The following is a 12,510-nucleotide window of genomic DNA, read 5'->3' as shown; positions in this document are numbered from 1 at the left end:
CCGATGCATTCCACGGTGCTGCTCATCCAATAGGCTCGCATGAGGCAGGACCCGTTCCTAGGGTTTCCCGAGGTCAGAGTCTGGAGTTTTCTGCAATTCTGCTACTAAATATGTGTATCAGGTCACTTTTAGTGAGTTTACATATTTGTTAGCATTCTTAGGGCCATTTATCAGGATCGTGGAGTTTTGCAGTAGGTAGGGTGAATTGGCAATTTGCCTATTTATGCATCCCAACCCCCCCCCCCCCCTTCTTCCTTTAGCATTCTTAGGGCCATTTATCAAGATCGTGGAGTTTTGCAGTAGGTAGGGCAAATTGGCAATTTGCCTATTTATGCATCCCAACCCCCCCCCCCCCCCCCCCCCCCCCCCCCCCCTTTTTCCTTTGGTACTTTTGGCATGTTGTTCAGTACAAAGATCCAGCATTTTGGGCACACACCCTCTCTAGCATTTTTCTCTCTAGAGTTTTGGTGTGTGTCGCTCTCTCTCTCTCTCTCTCTCTCTCTCTCTCTCTCTCTCTCTCTCTCTCTCTCTCTCTCTCTCTCTCTCTCTCTCTCTCTCTCTCTAGCGTTTTCTCTCTCCACCATCGATCTCTCTCTCTAACGTTTTTCCCTTGCGATCTCACTTCCTCTTGCTAGGGCTCCCTTCCCTCGCCGTGTACACACCACACTCTCTACAGTGTGGCATTGCCTACAAGTTGTTCCCGTGTCCATACGGTGGGCGGTTCGCGCTACGAGCTTGAGTACGAGGAGAACTATCGTAATCGATCCAAGATCCATTGGCTGCCCAGTCCCGAGAGGAGGTTTTCTCGCGGTTGCAAACAAGTTCATCACCCGATTCACCCTTTTCAGCTGCACCTTTGACATGGTATCAGAGCCACGGCATGCTCTCGAATCGGATTGGTGATTTGTGCGAGTTTTTGGTGCTGGATTCCCGTGATGAAAAGAGACATTTTGCTGTTTTTTCTGCGTTTTTCACTCATGTAGTGCTGATTTCAGTTGTAGTGAGCAGATTTGCAGATTTTCTCTTCTACATCGACCTATTCTCGTCACATGCCAAGATTCTCCAACACCATGGAGAGAAGTGATGATTCTGACACAAATTCGGCTTTTGATGACGAAGTACATCATGGGGATGCGACCGATGGTGGTGGTGAACCACCTACCAACGAGGAATGAAGAGATTGGTCCCGGTCCTACTCCAGTGTAGGTGATCAACCAATCAAGATACCTACCCTCACTACCTTTCCCTCAGATCGGCAATTGAATGGAGAGAACCATGCCATTTGGAAAGCAACCATATTGGCGGTCTTCGACTCTTACGAGCTTGGAGGCTTTGTTTTAAGCAACTTTCAAAAGCCAAAGGACCCTGGGAAGCAAAGCTATGGGAGCGTGTCAATGCTCAAATTCGATCTTTCATTATCCTCAATAGTATACCATCAGTCATCAGTCACATCTGATTGATGAAAGACGTGAAGTTGATTTGGGATTGGCTTTCTTCACTATAGAATTGACTTTCTCTAATGAAGCGGATAGCCTTCGAGGTGCAATTGAGGACCCTGGATGCGAAGAACTCTTCCATGCGCGATCACATCAACAAGATGCAACAGCTTCAACAAGAGATACTTCATATGGGAAAGCTTATCAGTTTAGAGCATATGGCCATCCAGCTTTTAGCCCGATTACCTCCTCGTTATACCAACTTCTATTCTTCGCTGATTACGAGTGGCTGACTGAATATTATTTCTTGGGACGAGATTGTTCCAATGGTGTTGGACCAGGAGGAGCAGTTCAATACGGGAAAGAAGTCAGGCTCCGAAGCCTTGATTAGTTCTTCAACAACAACAAGAAGGAGAAGAGTAAGAAGACAATGAACAACACCAAAGACAAGAAGAGTGATACTGAAAGGGAAGCCTAGTTCTGGATAGTGGTGCCTCACGGGACATGACACCTTCGAAGGATCTTTTGTCCAACATACGGCGACACTATGGCACCATCTTTATTGGCGAAAAATCTGAAATTCCTATTCATAGCAAAGGCTCTATGGAGTTGATTCCCGACGGAAGAGGGGGTATGCATACCTCCAAGGTACTTTATGCTCCGAAGCTAGGATTTCATCTCATGTCCATGAGGTGTGCAAGCTTTGCATGGAAGTGATTTTACAGAGGATGTGGTATCTATTCAGGATCGTGAACCGAGCAAGGAGGTTAGAGGGGGCTCACTGGAGAATGGACTCTACAGGCTCATGCTCTTTCTTCGGCGACACGAATGCTTGCAAGTGATCTATGGTATTACACATTTGGTCATTAAAACAATGATGCTCTTCGGCTTGCTTTTCGTGAGCAAATTCTTACAGGCTCACCAGATGTTGGGAGTAAGCATGGCAAATGCATTACTTGCTCTCACAAGAATGGAAGCGTGCACTTAACTAGGGACCAGAAGATGGGCTCGTCCCCCCCCAAGAAGGAGATTTTTTATTATTTATGAACAATTACAAGCACAGGAATCCAAAACAGCATACGCTGCTCCTTTCCCAAATACTATTTTGTTGCATAAGAATGCATAAACTCATAGGCCTATTGGCTGAATTTTCATACGTGTAGCCGTGAATGGGTAATTCTGTTTTTCCTAAGCTGGTAATGCTTCGGTTGTTATCTGCTCGCGTGGGAGTACCCGCACAAGTTCTTCTTGGTTGAATTCCCCTTCCAAACGCAATCGGAGTGCTGAAATTTGTGTGAACAGCCGGTTCTGCGCTCGTCTGAGCGTGTCTATTCCCCGTAGGGGCGCACACAAGCTTTGTGGGCTGCTCTACACTGTTCCTGCATGCTTCGTCGCCTCTACACGCTCTTCTTGGATGCGGAGTAGCAAATCGTTGGGGAGAGAGAGAGAGAGAGAGAGAGAGAGAGAGAGAGAGAGAGAGAGCTGTATTGAGAACTACGCCGAGAAGCTCTGTGTGTGTATTGTTGCAGAGAGGGCCAATTTGATAGCACTACCTCATCTTATAGCATAGCGTGGGGAAAGTGTGGCCATTTGGCATCGCATGCGAGAAAGATAGTGATCGAAAAATTTGGAAAGGCTGGCTGTTGCAACTTTTCTACGCTACTCTTTTTTAGTGTTTATTAAATTTGGCCGCGTTCGGACCGGCCCGGCCACTTGGTTTTAAAAGTTTTAAACCTTTCATTTAAAAACAGACGTTAAAACCCGGTGTTCTGACCAAATTGGAGCATAATTAACTCGGCCGTTTTCCTGCCTCTCCCGACCCAGCCTATCTGCTCCTGTTGGGATGTGTTTACATTGTGTTGAGCCAGCCACTTGCGTGGGCGGCCACAGTGGAAAGATTTAATTATGACTTTTCTGAGTCCACTAGGGACACCATCTTCTTCATGCGGTTGTTTTGATCTATTATACACTGTGTCCGACTACTGCTCTACTTATCAGATTATCCGGACACGGATAAATTTCCAGATTACACTGAAAAAATTTACACATTCTTTTTTTTTAATATATAATAAATTGGTACCAATAAATTCATAAGTTCAAAATTCATTTTTTGTGCACAAAAATCATTTTCATATCATATGTAGCCGTAGCTAAAATCACAAAGTCGTCTACTTTCATAAGCTACTGTGTGGCCTTCTTGATTGAGAACTGAGCCAATGCAATCGCCTAAAGCATCACAATGTACTTCAAATGGTTTTCGGAGATCAGGTACAATGAGGATGGGTCCATGGGTGAGAAGGGTAATTGAGCTTTTCAAAAACTTCCTTCTGTTTAGCCCCCAACACAAAAGATATCTTTTCCTTTGTGAGATCATGGAGATGTGCAGCTACATGAGCGAAATGGCGTATAAAGCGTCTATAGTAGGAACAAAGAATAAGGAAACTTCGTACATCATGAACCAAAGTAGGTTGTGGCCAGTCTGAAATAGCTTGAACCTTTGCTGGGTCCATGCGTACTTGATTATGGGAGACAAAATGTCCCAGATAGTGAATCTCTGTCGAGAAAAATTCACTCTTCTTAGCATTAACTTGGAGTTTATGCTGTTGCAATTTTTCGAACACAGTCTGTAGATGTTGTTTGTGTTTCTCCTCTGTGTGAGAGAAGACTAGAATGTCATCAAAGAAGATTCTTGTGAACTGTCAATGAGGACAAAATATTCGATTCAATGTTGTTGAAGCATTAATTAGACCAAAAGGCCTGACTAAAAACTAGTACAATCCGAAGGTTGTACGAAATGCAATCTTATGTATGTCTTCAAGAGCAATACGAATCTGATGATAGCCGCTCTTAAGATCTATGCGGCTGAAAATTCGTGCCCCTTGTAACTTATCTAAGATATCGTCCATTCGAGGAATTGGAAATATATTCTTGATCATAATCTTGTTTACAGAACAATAGTCCAAATGCACATGTGGAAAGTGTCGTCTTTCTTCTGAACAAGCAAAACTAGGTCGAACAAGACCCTTCTCGAGAAGTTCATTTACTTATTTAAGGATTTCTTCTTGTTGCAATAGACTAACCTGATAGGGTGGCTGATTTGGAGGTGAACTGCTCGGAATTAGATCAATACGATGATCTTCGGATCTTTCAGGAGGTCTCGGAGAGTGTCAGTAAAGCAATCCTTATACTAATTAAGAAAATTTAGGCGATCTTTATCTAAATTTGACAACATTTTCAACACTCATCTATCTTTGACAAAAATCAAGTAAGAAGAAAGAAACTTCTTCTCTATTAAGAGTGATGTGACTGACCATAGGAATAGGCCAATCACTAGCACTTGCATCTACATCATACTCCTATCCTTTAAAAGAAAGGACAATTTCTTGCTTACATAGTTTGGGATGGGATGGATTTTGTAATGCCAGGGCATACCCAAGATGACATCACATCATTGTATAGGGGCAACTAGGAAAGACGCTCAGTCAAAGCACTTTCCGATCTTCAGATTCAATTGTCCTTGGATAGGATTAGAATTCGTAGTCAAGCCTTCAAAGGCTCATCCTGAACTGATTCGAGTTCCCAATCTCTCGGAGGCGAGACCAAGATTCTAAGGTATCCAATGAGATGAAGTTGTCGGTGGAGCCTGGATCAAACAGGATCGACACTCATTGCCCATTCAAGCTGCTCCACCCTTTTAGTAGCTGCCTTTTTCCTTTCTGTCACGATTGTGACTTGTTACACTCTTCTTGATTCATTACAGATGCAGATGCGAAGTGTGACTAACCCAGGAGGACTCCTGTTCTCGAATGGTCACACCCCTTCACCTAAAAGACATACCTCTTCGCCAAAAGCCACACTCCTTCGACGACTGGTTACACCCCTTCACCATACGGATGCGACTCTTCACCCAATGGTCGCAGCTCTTCGCCGAAAGGATGTGTCTTTTCGCCTAAAGTCATGTCTCTTCACAAAGAGACATGCCTCTTCACTCATGACTATTCAATTCCTATAAACGAAACCCTTGTATCACACTTTCAATCAATCAAACACAGAGTCTTCTAAGTCTTGTTCTAAGTTCAGTTTCAGTTTCTTAAGTCTTAATCATGAGTTTAAGTACTTAATTAAGGATTAGCGACTAGAATCCTTACAGTGGTATCAGAGCAAAATTTTTCCTGGGACCCGAAGGTTGTGAGCCTCTCACCCTCACTGCTACTCTCCCCCTTCCCGGAATTGTATGGAAGCAAAAGAAAGATGGCCATGAGGTAAATTTTTTTTCTCAAACACATACATAAAGCTAAGCAGAAGATGGCAAAAAGCGTGGGTGTTGCAGCATACCAGTTGCACTTCTGGATTAAGTCTCTCCAACAGTAGGTGACGCTTCGCGTGGATCTCCCTTGCGCATCAGCCGCCAGCCCATGCATCCAGGCCGCCCCTTCACCCGGCAACTCGTTCACGGCAGCCCAAACATGGCAGCGCTGGCTGTTTTTCCAAGAGGCAGCAGCGTGCGTTTTAAAAAGCCAGCAGCGCAGCGTTTCACATAAAAAAAGCCAGCGCTGGATTTTTTTTAAACAAGGCCACCCTATTACTTTAAAAGATTTTGACCGGCCGCCCAACTTAATTGTAAGTGGGCACCCTTGGGCACCCCTTTGTGGAAAAATTAAACAAAAAAAAAAAAACCAAGAGGCCAGCGGCAGCCAGCGCAATGGCAAAACAGCGCCATCATGAGAGAAATTCAGCGCACCCTCTTCTGCTAACTTCCAGCGCCACCAATTCTGGCCATCAACAGACGCACACGCGGGCTTGTTCAGAGTCATGGACGACGATGGCTTTGATGTTCCCGTCAATTTTCTCTCGTACATAGACGAGGTACCCGAAGAAATATTGCTAGAAAATCCTCCTCCAGCTCCCGAAGTGATAATTGTACCAGATACCCCCGTACCCGAACCGGAACCCACATTCGAACCAGAAGTCATTCTTATTTCGGATTCCCTGTCTCCAGTTCCAGTTCCAGAGGAAAGACAGGTTCCCGACTTCATTCCGGCACCCGAGCCTGCTCCTGTACCTGCATTACAGCCAAAATTAGTTTATGTCACTCATCGGCATGCCTCGCGCTCACAGGGCTGAGTGGTGTGACATATCATCGTTACATGCGAGCCTCTTCATTTGCCACACTACGAGCACATACTGAGCCGGTACCCCCACTTGGCGACGGAGTGTCACGTGGATTCAATAAACGACATCATTCCCCAGCAGCCTTTAGTTCGGGTTCACAGCGAGTTACAGCTTCCGGACTACACGCCTTTGATGCCAGACGACACACCTCCTATCAACGAGGTGGAAGATATCGAGGATTCGGATCTTGGACCAGATTTCTTAGGGGAGTGGGACGCAGCATCAACAGCAGCTTCACCTTTTTACGGCAACCACACCTCTCCAGCTTCTCCAAGATATTCCCTCTGAGCCGTCAGAATGTCAGAGACAGGCAATGCTGCACCAGACGATCCGATAGCCATCCTCAGAGAACAGATGTCCGTCCTCCAGGAGGCCCTCTCCACCGGTCTTGCATCGATGACCGCACGTTTGGATGTCCTGCAGGCCTTTTCTTCTTCGAGGACACAGCCAGCTACCCATTCAGTTTCTTCGGTAGCAGAGTCAGTTCCTGAGCAAGTCGACGCTCCGGAACCAGAGGTAGACAATCCTGAATTGAAATATCTTTTTAAGATAATAAACACAGCACAAAAAAAGAAGATAGATGCAAAGTTGCCCGAGCCATACAACGGTCGCTGCAATAAGCGCGTGCTGGACCATTGGCTTTTCACAATAGAGGTCTACTTTTCAAATACTGATCTCATTGAAAGCAAGAAAGTTGCTTTGGCTAGCTCTCTACTAAAGGATACTGCATTCCTTTGGTGGCGTCGCTGCATCAAAGATGGAAAAATCACCGCTACTTGGGACAAATTCCGACGCGTTCTTTGCAAGGCTTTTGAGCCTGCAAATGCCGATTTCCACGCCCGGTCTTCTCTCCGCCGCCTGAGCCAAACTGGCTCCTTGGCCGCGTACATCTCAGAGTTTCAGAAATTAACTCTTGAGATAGAGACACTCAGTCCTTCCGACAAACTCCACAGTTTTGTTGACGGACTTGAGCCTTCCCTGCGAGATGATGTCCATAAATTTAACCCTGCCACACTGGATGTTGCAATCGCTTATGTTGAGCGTCTTGGTGACAATCGGCGCCAACTCAGAAGTTTCCTTCCTGGTGATCGAGTTTCCAATTCTGCAAGCTCTTCACAACGTAATTACCAAGGACAAGGTGGTCAGAATCAACGTTCTTTCTCAGGAGCTCACTCTTCGAGACAATACTCTGCTGGACAAACTTCTTTCCGATCCCAATCTTCTGGACAAGCAGCCACTTCCAGAGCCTCCTCTTCGGCAAATAATCAGAATCGACGAAATCATCGTCCCAATCATAGAAGGAATGGTCGTCGTGATTTTCGGCCGAATACATCCTCTGGACAGCAATCCTCTTCATCAACTCCTTCAACCTCCAACTCCAACCGTACAGGATTATGTACAATTTGTCATGGAGATCACAGATGGTATGAATGCCCCAAGAAGCCAAATCCTTCAAATCCTCGCCAGAATTCTCACATGGAGACCACAATTGCAGAACCTATCCACAGCCAACCTCCTGTCCCAGACAAAGGCAAACAGGCAGCACGTTGTGTTCGAGTTTCCAAGGTTGTAAGTGCCTTAATGATGAATGCTCGGAATCACGTTACTACTCCAGTGGATCTTTCGAATCAGGTTCTCAGCCTCCTTGGCTTTGTTGGCAAGCAGCCAATCAACGTTCTTGTGGACAGTGGGTGTTCTACTAATTTCGTCAACACATCTTTGATTACTAAATTGCGCCTTCAAACTCAACCTAGTGAGGCAGCTTACCAAGTAGAACTTACTGATGGTTCCTTCCTCGAGTGCAACAAAAGGATTGAAAAGCTGGATTTTCAGATACAGGATTACCAAGATCAGCTTGGTTTTTCCGTTATGCCCTTGTCACATTACGACTTGATCCTTGGCCAATCTTGGTTATTTCAATACGATCCAATAATCAGTTTCAGAGATCACTCAATTCGGCTCTTTCACAAGCAACAGGAAATAGAGCTTCGTGGTCTTTTCAGTGCCAAACCCATTATATTGGTTTTTGCTTTACAAGTCAAACGGCTGGTTCGAAAACGTGATTGTGCTACTGCCTTAATCATGTGAAGAGATGTTAAACCCGGTGCAGAAGAAGCAAAAATTAAATCCTCCTCAAATATTGCCTATTTGCAACAACCCTTCTTTCAACCACATTTGGACTTGTTTCCCGACGAGCTACCAACAACTTTGCCTCCTCGGCGTCCCGTGGATCATCCCATTGATTTGATCCCCGGCCAACCTCCACCAATTCGAGCCCCTTATCGAGTTTCATACTCAGAGTCTCAAGAGATACAGTGGCAGCTAGAAGATTTGTTGGATAAGGGTCATATTCGCCCAAGCAAAAGTCCCTTTGGAGCTCCTGTTCTGTTGGTCAAAAAGAAGGATGGATCTATGCGTCTTTGCATCGACTATTGTGCTTTGAATAAGTTGACGATCAAAAACAAGTTTCCCCTGCCTCGCATTGACGAGTTATTTGATCAGTTACTGGGAGCAAAGATCTACTCCAAAATTGATCTAAAATCAAGGTATCACCAAATTCGCATTCGTATTGGTGATGAGTACAAGACAGCTTTTCGCACAAAGTATGGTCACTATGAATTTCTGGTATTACCATTCGGGTTAACCAATGCCCCGGCCTCTTTCATGACGCTGATGAACGAAATATTCGAACCATACTTGGACAAGTTCGTGATCGTGTATTTGGATGACATTTTAGTTTTCAGTCGAACGATGGCTGATCACAAGGAACATTTGAAGCTTGTCTTCCAAGTTTTGCGAACCAATGTGCTATACATCAATAAGAAGAAAAGTGATTTCTTCAAGAATCAGGTGGAATACCTTGGTCACATTATTTCTGCCAGTGGTGTTGCAGTCGATCCCAAGAAAATACAGGTCATAGTGGATTGGCCTTTACCGCTCACCATCTCAGATGTGCGCTCCTTTTTGGGACTTGCAAACTTTTATCATACCAAGGTCCACAAATTCTCCGACATTGCAGCTCCTTTGACTGAGCTTACCAAGCAGGATAAACTTCAATGGACTGAAGAAGCAGAACAGTCGTTCAAAGCCCTTAAACATGCCTTGACGACAACTCCAGTTTTGGCTATTGCAGATCCTACTCAACCTTTTCAGGTCATGACCGATGCGTCAAATCGTGCTTCTGGAGGTGTTCTTATGCAGAATGAGCGTGTCATTGCTTTTGACAGCCGCAAATTTTCAGCCATACAAATGAGATACCCAATTTATGACAAGGAATTTTTAGCCATTGTTCATGCTTACCGCACTTGGAAACATTATCTTCTTGGCGCAGATTCCGTGGTGCAGACAGATCATCAATCATTGACATACATTTTTACTCAACCAGTGATGAATCCTCGTCAAGGACGATGGGTTGAGTTCTTGGCAAATTTTCATATGATTATTCAATACGTGCCAGGCCTTGCAAATGCAGTTGCAGATGCCTTAAGCCGTCTTTCTCGAGCCATCAACTTTGCCATATCCGGTGTGCAGATGGAGATACCTGCTTGTTTCAAGCATGAGTATTTGACAGATCGAGATTTTGGGGATGCATTTCAAGCCCTTAAATCCTCTACTCGACTCCTGCAGAGATGAATATGTTTGCAGCTTACACCATTGTCAATGACTTGCTGTATTACATTGATCGCATTTGTGTTCCACACAATACACCATTGCGGAAAATTTTGATCCAAGAACATCATGAAGTCCCTTTTGCTGCTCATCCAGGCATCAACAAGACATACAGATTGTTATTTGCAACATATTTTTGGCCACAAATGCAGCAAGATGTTATCAAGTTTGTCAAAGCTTGTCATTCCTATCAAATAATGAAGGCCTCTCGACAACTTCCTCAAGGGTTACTTCATCCTTTGCCCGTACCTCAAGAAAGATGGGAACGTGTCAGCATGGATTTTATCACTACATTGCCTCGTTCTCAAAAAGGCAATGCACAGATTCTCGTAGTGGTGGATCGGTTTTCAAAGATGGCACATTTTATTCCTTGCAAGAAAGCTGCCTCGGCACCAGACGTTGCGCAATTGTTTGTGCAGCACATTTTCAGATTACATGGATTACCAAAGTCTATTGTTTCAGACAGAGATCCAAAACTCACAGGGCATTTTTGGACATCCCTTTTCAAATCCCTTGGTACAAATTTGTTATTTAGCTCAGCATACCATCCTCAAACTGATGGGCAGACAGAAAGAGTGAATCAAATTTTGGAAGAAATGCTTCGACATTACATACAAATTCGATTGGGATCATGGGAAGAGTATTTGCCACTTGTAGAGTTCGCATACAATAACTCTATCCATTCAGTAACTGGCATGACTCCATTCCAAGCAGCTTATGGGCATACTCCTCTTATACCGACAAACTTTGTTCTTCAACACAAAGTAGCTCTAGCAGATCAGTTGGTTCAAGAAATGCAAGATGTACTTATTCAAGTACGTGACAAATTGGTTCATGTCCAACAAAAGTACCAGAAACAAGCCAATAAGCATAGACGACATGCAGATTTCCAAGAGGGAGATTTGGTTTTATTATATGTAGCACCTCATCGCTACAAAACTGTGAAATCAGTCTTTCCAAAGTTGCGTCCTCGCTTCTATGGACCTTTCAAAATAATCAAGAAGTACTCCGTTGTCAGTTACAAGTTGGAACTTCCACTCTCATGGGGAAAACTTCATCCAACTTTCCACATTTCTTGGCTCAAACAATACATACAAGGATATTCGCCAATTCCAGACTTATCTTCTTATGTGCCAGAAATTGAAGATGAACACATAATTCTTGTTCCAGAAAAGATTCTTGATGTAAGACAAAAAGAAACAAGAAGAAAGATCACAACAGAATTTCTTGTCAAGTGGATGGATCTTGATGAGTCAGACTCAACTTGGCAAACGGATGAAGATATGCAGCAGTACCCAAACCTCCTTCAAGAATTCTTTAAAAAGCGGAAGACTTTCATCTAAACACGGGGTTTTAATGTAAATGGGAGGGAATGTCACGACTGTGACTTGTTACACTCTTCTTGATTCATTACAGATGCAGATGCGAAGTGTGACTAACCCAGGAGGACTCCTGTTCTCGAATGGTCACACCCCTTCGCCCAAAAGACATACCTCTTCGCCAAAAGCCACACTCCTTCGACGACTGGTCACACCCCTTCACCATACGGATGCGACTCTTCACCCAATGGTTGCAGCTCTTCGCCGAAAGGATGTGTCTTTTCACCTAAAGTCATGTCTCTTCACAAAGAGACATGCCTCTTCGCTGATGACTATTCAATTCCTATAAAAGGAACCCTTGTATCACACTTTCAATCAATCAAACACAGAGTCTTCTAAGTCTTGTTCTAAGTTCAGTTTCAGTTTCTTAAGTCTTAATCATGAGTTTAAGTACTTAATTAAGGATTAGCGACTAGAATCCTTACACTTTCTCCTTCCTAGTGTTGGCTTGAACGTCAGGTACTGAATTTGATGCAAAAGGAGGTGAATCTTTCTTAAGCTATGGGCAATCTCGTTTCCTGTGGCCTTTTTCGCCACAATAGAAACATTTGCCCTCTTCCATGTACGCCTTCAACTTAAAGGGAGTGAGGAATTTACTTTTCTTTACTCCCTATGGCTTCTTTTTTGGGCCTTTGAACTGATCTGAAGGCTGCTTTCGAGTGGAGCCTTCTGCTTCAGTAGTAAGAGCCTTCTGCTTCGCATGAAAGGTACTAAACTCCTGTTTACGAGGCGTTCCTTTCGGATGCAAGTTACCATCTATCAAGGCGGATTGCATCATAATTTGGAGTGTTTTGGGGATAGAGTTCCATACTTTTCAAACTTACGCATCTTCTCTTCATCAGAAACTTTTATGA

General features: G+C 44.2%; 1 protein-coding gene across 1 annotated transcript in view; it reads right to left on the bottom strand.

Annotated features, from left to right (window-relative positions):
* Nucleotides 1-12,510, bottom strand: part of RUG2 (Regulator of chromosome condensation (RCC1) family protein) — a 131,322-nt gene that overhangs the window by 8,527 nt on the left and 110,285 nt on the right. The gene's annotated exons all lie outside the window — the stretch shown is intronic.

The sequence above is a fragment of the Adiantum capillus-veneris genome, chromosome 14 (assembly GCF_014529385.1).
Source record: "Adiantum capillus-veneris isolate H3 chromosome 14, ASM1452938v2, whole genome shotgun sequence".
Lineage (NCBI taxonomy): Eukaryota > Viridiplantae > Streptophyta > Polypodiopsida > Polypodiales > Pteridaceae > Adiantum > Adiantum capillus-veneris.
The sequence above is the reverse complement of the archived record's forward strand: the minus strand, read 5'-3'. Positions and strand labels throughout refer to the sequence as shown.